Genomic DNA, 7,965 nt, shown 5'->3' with positions numbered 1-7,965 from the left:
AAACCAAAGTCTATTCGAATCAAAACGATGCCCTTGAAGTGCTCTACCTTTTTAACGAAGGCACACGTGCAGAGAGATCACTAGATCTAGATGAAAATGTAGAGAGAATGTGAGTTTTAGAAAGAGAGAGCCTTGATCTAGGGTTTTAATGGAAAAAGATATGAAAAAGTGATGTAAAAAGGTGCTGTTGTGAACTGATATACACATAGTCCGCTCAAGCGCAAGAGTTGACACTCGAGCGTCAAACACAATAAGTTGTTCCGTTCGAGCGCAAGAAATGGCCACTAGAGCGCAGAATACACACATCCAGTAGTTTTGCAAACAGAAGAACATCGCTCGAGTGCAAGAATTTCCACTTGAGCGCATACCCGCTCGAGCGTAGGAAAAGCTACTCGAGCGTAGAATACACTCTCCCAGTAGTTTTGCAGACCTATAAAATACAGAAAGTTTGCAAAACTCGCTCAAGCGCAAGAAGTGCCGCTCGAGTGGAGGAGCAAAAATCTGGACAACAAAGATTTGAAAATCAAGTAACTAACCTGTTCCAAACACAACAACTACAATCCAACAATCGAGTTTAAGGAAGAATAAGGGGAAAAAGACATAAACAACCATACGAGGTTATAAATCCCGAGTCCAGAATACAAAATGGATAGTGTCTAAACCAGAAACGCTATATATAAAGTGAATCTTAATAGTGTAGTATTGTGTATACTTCAATTGAAGACAGTTTAAATTTTAAAATTAAAATAACAAATAAAAGTTTTAATTAATTAATTTTTGTATAAGTTGGCTGGTTATTTGACCTAATCAATTAGGCTGAACCATTTTGGGTTTGACCAATTAGTCGATTTAATCAAGATTTCTCATATTGATTTTACTAATTTTAAACAATTAAAAAATATTTTATTGGCTAACTTTCATTTAACCATATAAAAATAAAATTCTAATTAGTTTATGATTTATTTTATAATCCCACATCGGGAGAAGAAGAAAAGGCAAAGTTTGTTTCACTATCTATCTATCTATTATATAAGAAAAATGAAATTTTTAAGGAGAAGCCTTCTAGAAACTCCAAACTCTTATTCTAAAATTATTGAATTTTCTTAATTTTAAACAATTAAAAAAATTCCTGTTGGCTAGCTTCCATTTATCTTTTATTTTACAATCTCACATCGGAAAAAGAAAGAAAAAGTGAATTATTTCACTTATATAAAATGAATCTTATACTCTCATTTATATAAGCAAAATGAGATTTTTAGTGAGAAGCCCTAAGAACAATATTTTCATACTCATTTTTTTGATTTTTTTTTAATTTTAACTAATTAAAAAAATTCTCATTGACTAGCTTCTATTTAACTTTTATTTTACAATCCCACATAGTTTTGATTTCAAAAATAATTTTGTATGAGATTTTGAAACTTTCATAATATTTAATTTTAAAATAATTAAAATCTCATATCGAGAAAAGAAAGAAAAAATGAGATGTTTCACTTATATAAAGTGTTACAATCCCATATTGAGAAAAGAAAAAAAAAGTGAGTTGCTTCGCTTATATAAAATGAATCTTTTAAAAGAAGTTTTAAGGGAGAAGCCTTTTAGAAATTCCAAATCCTCATTTTAAAATTATTGAATTTTCTTAATTTTAAACAATTAAGAAATTTCTCATTGGTTAGCTTCCATTTACCTTTTATTTTAAAATCTCAAATTGAGAAAAAAAGAAAAAAATGTAATGTTCCATTTACATAAAGTAAATCTTATACTCCCATTTATATAAGCAAAATGAAATTTTTAGTGACAAGCCTTATGATTAATATCTCATACTAATTTTTTTAATTTTAAACAATTAAAAAAATTCTAATTAACTAACTTTTATTTAACTTTTATTTTATAAAATATAAAAAATTAAATATAATTATTATATTTTTTATTAAATAATATATTATTTCACTTCGTGTATAGTACGAGTGACATGTTAATAATAATTTAACGTCAAAATGAAAATAAATATAATATTATCTGCGAAGGTGTGGTGAGGTATTTGCCGCACTTATGGATGCACTTGCAACGAGTACCAACCAACCTTACCCGGATAAGAACGGCTAGAGAGAGAGAAAAACGCATTATAATTAAATAATAAATAAAATAAAATTAAGTATAAATTACAAATATACTATTTAAAGTATAGATTGTCAAAAAGATATGACTAATAAGTGTTTTTGTGGTATGAGTAAAAGACAATTTTTGTATAATACAATATATTTTTTACTAATTTTAATACATTTTTAATATTTTTACATATTTTTAAAATATTTTTTACACACTTTTCAACATTAAATAATGTCTAAGGAACACTTGTTAGCATTTACCTTTTACGGTAAAATTACAAATTGTTTTTTTTTTTAGAATATTTTATTTAATGAAATTAATAGATAAAATAAAATTCTTAATTACTCTCTTATATAATAATAAAATTATATTAGTTATTAATTGAAATATAATATCATTAAAAATTCATAATTAACTTGATGATTCATTAATAAAATGAATAATTTGTTTATAAAATTAAAAATTTGAAGAGACAAGATTTATGCAAATCAAATAATCAAAGCTAAATCACTTCTCTCTTAACTTTTAGACAATCAATCTTTTTTAACTTATTTAAATTATTTTTCTTTAAAATTATAAACATAAATTATATTAAATAAATTGATACAGACTTTTAAATAAAAATAAATTATAATCACTTTCATAATTTTTAAAATTATAAAAATAATTTATATTTTAAGTAAATTTTAAAAGATATATTGATAATTTGTCTTAAAATAAAAAAGTTGAGAGAGAGAGAGAGAGAGAGAGAGAGAGGGGGGAGGGAGGGAGGGACGGGTGGAGAGGCTGCTTTGGGGTTAGAGCATCTCCAACCCATCCTTCATATCTTCAAATATGAAGGATGGTCTCCTCCAACCCACCCTTCAAATTCATCTCCATTTGGGAGGAGAATGAATTCATCCTTCATATTTGAAGGGAGGATGAAAAAATGAAAGATCCCTCCAAAACACTATTCATTTTGTATTTCTTATTATATTACAAATAACTTTTAATTTGTAAATTTAATTTTTATAAAATTGACATCATTAAAAAGTATAAAATCATACCTTTAAAATGAGTACAAAATTAAATATATTTTATAAAAATTTTAAAATTAAATATTTATTAATGAATAAAAATTACTTTTTGAATAGAGTTTGAATGAAGGAAATGAAGGTTTGTGGTTGGAGTTTGAATGAATAGTAACCTCCTCTATATTTACTTTTTGAATAAAAAATATTATTTTCATCCTCTTAATGAGAGTATTTCATTGGAGATGCTCTTAAGAGTAAAAAAAGTAGCAAACCTTCCTGGGGCAATGAATAATTTTTTCTCTTGGGAGGGAGGTGGCAACTCGTGCGGGTCCTAATTGAAGTCATTCCGTGTTGTTTCCATGTGCCTGTGTGTGACAATTATGCCCTTGGTTTTGTTGTGTTTGGGTCAAGTTTGGTTGTACTTTTTGGGAGATTTCCAAAGTTTAGACCACGTGGCTGATTGGAACAGGGCACCTAAAGGAAAGATGGTAGAGGTAAAGGGTTCGTTTGGTTTGTATTTCTGAAAAATTTTTGAGAAATTTTTTCTACAAATAAGTTTTTAAAAATAATTAAACTAAATAAATTTTCTCAAAAAAATTTATCAAAACTTATAAACCAAACAAGTTTTCCAAACATATCACTCTCTTCCACACATCAAATCAATCACTTTTTCTAAAATTCTCTTTCAAAATAATTTTCCAAAATATCTTTTGAAAAAAACCAAACTAAACAACTTTTCGTACTTTTTATCTCTAAAACACATCTCTCAAACACAAACCAAACATACCCAAACTCTATGCACCGCGTTTGAACCACTAGATAGAGGACGTGGGCCCCTGGCCCCTGCTGTCTATTCTCCTTGCCGTGTGCCTCGAAATGGCACCGTTTTGTCACTTGTTTTTTTCTTCTCTTTTTTTAATTTATATGTAATGGTTTCGTTGACTCTTTGTTGCCGCTGTTTCTACACTCCAAGCGAGAGTAGAAAAATTAGTTTTATTTATTTGTTTTTTACACTCCAAGCAAAAGTGGCTGCTGTGTTAGAGTAGAAAAGTTAGTCTATTTATTTATTTATTTATTTTATATATGTAAGAGTCTCATTAATTCTTATTTTATTATAATAAAACAATTAATCTATCAAATTAAATTATATTTTTTTAAAAAGATTAATTTTAAAATTAAAATCAAACAAATAATACATGTTTTGACTTTTTCAAAATTGGCTTAAATGCATCAAAAGTAAAATTGAAAGGGAAAAAAAATTGTAATTAAACAAATCAATTTATCAAACCATAAGCAAAAAAAAATGTAACTTAAAAAAAAAAAGTTGTATCCACAAAAAAAAAAAAAAAAAACAACAACAACAACAACAACTTAAGGCCAAAATATATTCAATTCACATCCAACATCTGCATAAAAAAATAATAATAATAAAAAAAATTCTAAGGCATTCAAACTTCAAAATCTCCTGTCAAACATCCAAAAAACCTATAGTCAATTCACATCCAACATCTGTATAAAAAAATAATAATTCTGAGGCATACAAACTTCAAAATCTCCTGTCAAATATCCAGAAATCTTTTTCAACCACTCTAAATCATTCAAACAAAATTCTAAAAATCTTCAATTTCAGTTCTCAAAACAAAAACTACAAAGTGGATCCTCATGTCAATTTTGTGGAGGCGGCTGGGAATAAATAGAAAAATCAAAAGAACTCTCATTTCTAAATTCGGTCTCCATTGGATTGTACCTAGCTAGATGAAGTGATATTCCCTAAAAAAAATAAAAAGAAAAAGAAAAGAAAATTCATTGGAATAAATTTTATGGACTAAATTACATTACAAATATATATATATATATATATATTATTTACTTGAGAACTTTGTGGACTATGTGATGCTTCAAACGGTAGAGGTTGTGATTGTGAATACCTTGGTGAGTATGAATTAGTATCACATGTGAAAAGATTATACCCATAATTTATCAATTGTGGCCAATAGAGACTCCTAACATCCTATATTCCATTAAACATCATGAAAAGTAAATACACTAATACAACGTAGTCTAAAAAATAAAAAAATAACATAAAACAAGAGCTAACTTGTGGTTGGCTTAAAGATGAATTTTGAACATTTGTGATATTGCTTGATTGACCAATAGTCTAAATAAGTTGTAAAATTTATCAATACATTACACAATTTATATATAAAAAAATAATAATAAATAAATAACATAAAACAATAGCTAACCTGTTGTTGGCTTGAAGATGAATTTTGAACATTTGTAGTGTTGTTTGATTGACCAATAGTCTAAAGAAGTTCAAAAAGTTATCAATACTTTACACAATTTATAAAAATAAATGCATATCATTTGAAATTTCAAAAGTACGTAAGTAATACCTTACTAAGGCGGGTTGGTTGTAAAATAACTTTTGTCTTCTTATTCATCATCTCATGCCAAGGTTTCAATCTACCCCTCCCTTTGTGTCCAACATCTTTCTTCTTTACGCCCTTAACTTGTGCAAAGTTGGGGTCATCCGCATCTAATTCTTTGGTACCAAAATTTCCAACTCCCTTCATCATATTATTTACTTTTACACACAATTCCTTAATCCCTTCGTCAACCAATTGATAGGAAGGTTGTGCATAGATGCTTGAGTTGCTAGTTTCACCATTCTTGGACAAAGATCTCTATAATGTGCTAATATCAACAACTTCGGATCATCCTCATCTACTACAACATTTTTCTCTTCAATTTCACAATCTTTTGCATCCAATCTCCATCGGCCTAATATATACCTTTCGGGAATTTCCATAACATTCATTCTATCAAGTGCTTTGATTGCATGACTACATAAAATTCCAAAGTTCTTAAATTTCTTACAAGTACAATTTATTTCTCGACAACTTTTTTCTCTTCTTAGCCCAGTAACTTCCACCCTACCCTCCACAATATATTCTTCATCATTACCATACAAGCCAATCACGCACTTAACTTCTCCTTTTAACTCATGGAATTGCTTCACTTGACAACAAAGGGATGTATCCAACTCATAATGAAATAAATCAAAGATAGGAGGGGTGTACAAACTCGCAACCTGGATTAAAATGGGAGACTTTTTTAATTTCATTCTTGGCAACTTTTGTCTAGAATCATATATTGCAGAAATTTCCTCATACCGCTTATCTACAACAATCCGATTGAAGTGAATAAAGAATTGAACAATGTCACCTTTTAAATATCTCCTTAATGTTCCATTTAGACTTTTACTAAGTTGTGTGCTTCGCATTCCTCTAGTAAATACCTACTTCATATACACATGCGCCCATTGCTCTCTTTTTCTCCAAGTTCTTTTCATCCACTCATTCTCTTGCAAGTTGTATTTATCAATCAAAGAATTCCAAGCTTCAATTAATTCATGCTCATTCTCGTAGTCATAAATGCAAGCCTTTAAATCGCTACTAAATTTTGAACCACTCTTGAACAAGTAACCTAAATGCTTTAAAGCATTTTGCATTAGGTGAAAAGTGCACAACCCATGAAAAACATCAGGCATGATTTGTGAAATTGCCTTAGCCATTGCTTGATCTTGGTCATTGAAAAAACTAATAGGCTTTTTTCCTGACATTGCATCCAAAAAAGTTTCAAATAACCATTCAAATGACTCTGTAGCTTCATCATACAATAATGCTGCACCAAAAATCACTGTCATTCTAAAGTGGTTAAAGCCAGAAAATAAAGCAAGTGGACAGTACTCCTTATTTGTTCTAAAAGTTGTGTCTAATGACACCGCATCACCGAAAAGCCCATAATCTGTTATCATTTGATGATCAGCCCAAAAAATATCAGTAATCATCTCATCTACATCCAACTGAATGGCATAGTAAAAATATGGATTTTTTGCTACTTGCTGCTGGAAATATCTTAACAAACTCCCTGCTTCACCATACTGCAAGTTTCGCTGTCTTTTTGCACGTAAGTAGGTTTTCTGATCCTCCCGTGTGAACCCTACAAATTCCTTCCCTCCTGCTATAGCACTAATAAGATCATGTGAAGCCTTAAGAGATATTCCAGTCTCATCAACTATATCAATATTTATACCCTGAGCATCACATACCTTTTTCTGAGATGGCATCAAATGAGTACATTGAGGAAGATGCAAAGGGTGGTTGTGGTTGCTATCAAATTTTGACACAATCCACTTCGACAAGTCCCGCTTAAAAGATATATGTATGAATGCATTACAATTTGTTCTTGTCTCACTTCGAGGATTTTTTATCATCGTGTACCGTTTATCTTTTTCCCTCTCTCCCTCCTTACAACAAACAAACTTTCTACTAGTCATAACACCATCTTTCTTGCTTTTGTTACAATAATCTCTTCTAATACTAAACCCCACAATTCTTCTGTATTCATTATAAAACTCATATGCAGCTTCTTCCGATGGAAACTCCATACCAAGATATGGTGATTTATCCTTGGTCAACTCTCCCATTTCTTCGATGCATCCCTCAAGTCCACCATCATCCATTATACCATCCTCCATTTCAACACTAACAAATATGAAGAAAAAAAAATTAAACAAAACAAGAATGTGAGCAAAAAAGTTATTAATTAATTTTAAAGGCTGAGTAATTAAACAATTCAATGAAATCTAATAAACCAATTAATAATGTAAATTAATTAAAAGGATAGGGGAGAGGAAAAAAAGATGTGTAATTTGTATAGTAATATTGGAAATTTATTTTGTTTAAGTAGATTATAATATACAATTGCAAAATTATATTAGAATTAATATATTATATAATATAGGGAATCTTTTGGCAAACACACTTAAAGATGTGAATCA

At 29.2% G+C, this 7,965-nt stretch overlaps 1 pseudogene; it reads right to left on the bottom strand.

The window, feature by feature from the left end:
- Positions 1 to 6,420: 6,420 nt before the first annotated feature.
- Positions 6,421 to 7,662, bottom strand: LOC145806833 (protein FAR1-RELATED SEQUENCE 5 pseudogene; annotated as a pseudogene).
- Between the last annotated feature and the right edge of the window lie 303 nt (positions 7,663 to 7,965).

This window comes from Camellia sinensis, chromosome 14 (genome assembly GCF_055761805.1).
Source record: "Camellia sinensis isolate YWXY chromosome 14, ASM5576180v1, whole genome shotgun sequence".
Taxonomy (NCBI): domain Eukaryota; kingdom Viridiplantae; phylum Streptophyta; class Magnoliopsida; order Ericales; family Theaceae; genus Camellia; species Camellia sinensis.
This window is presented reverse-complemented; position numbering and strand designations above follow the sequence as displayed.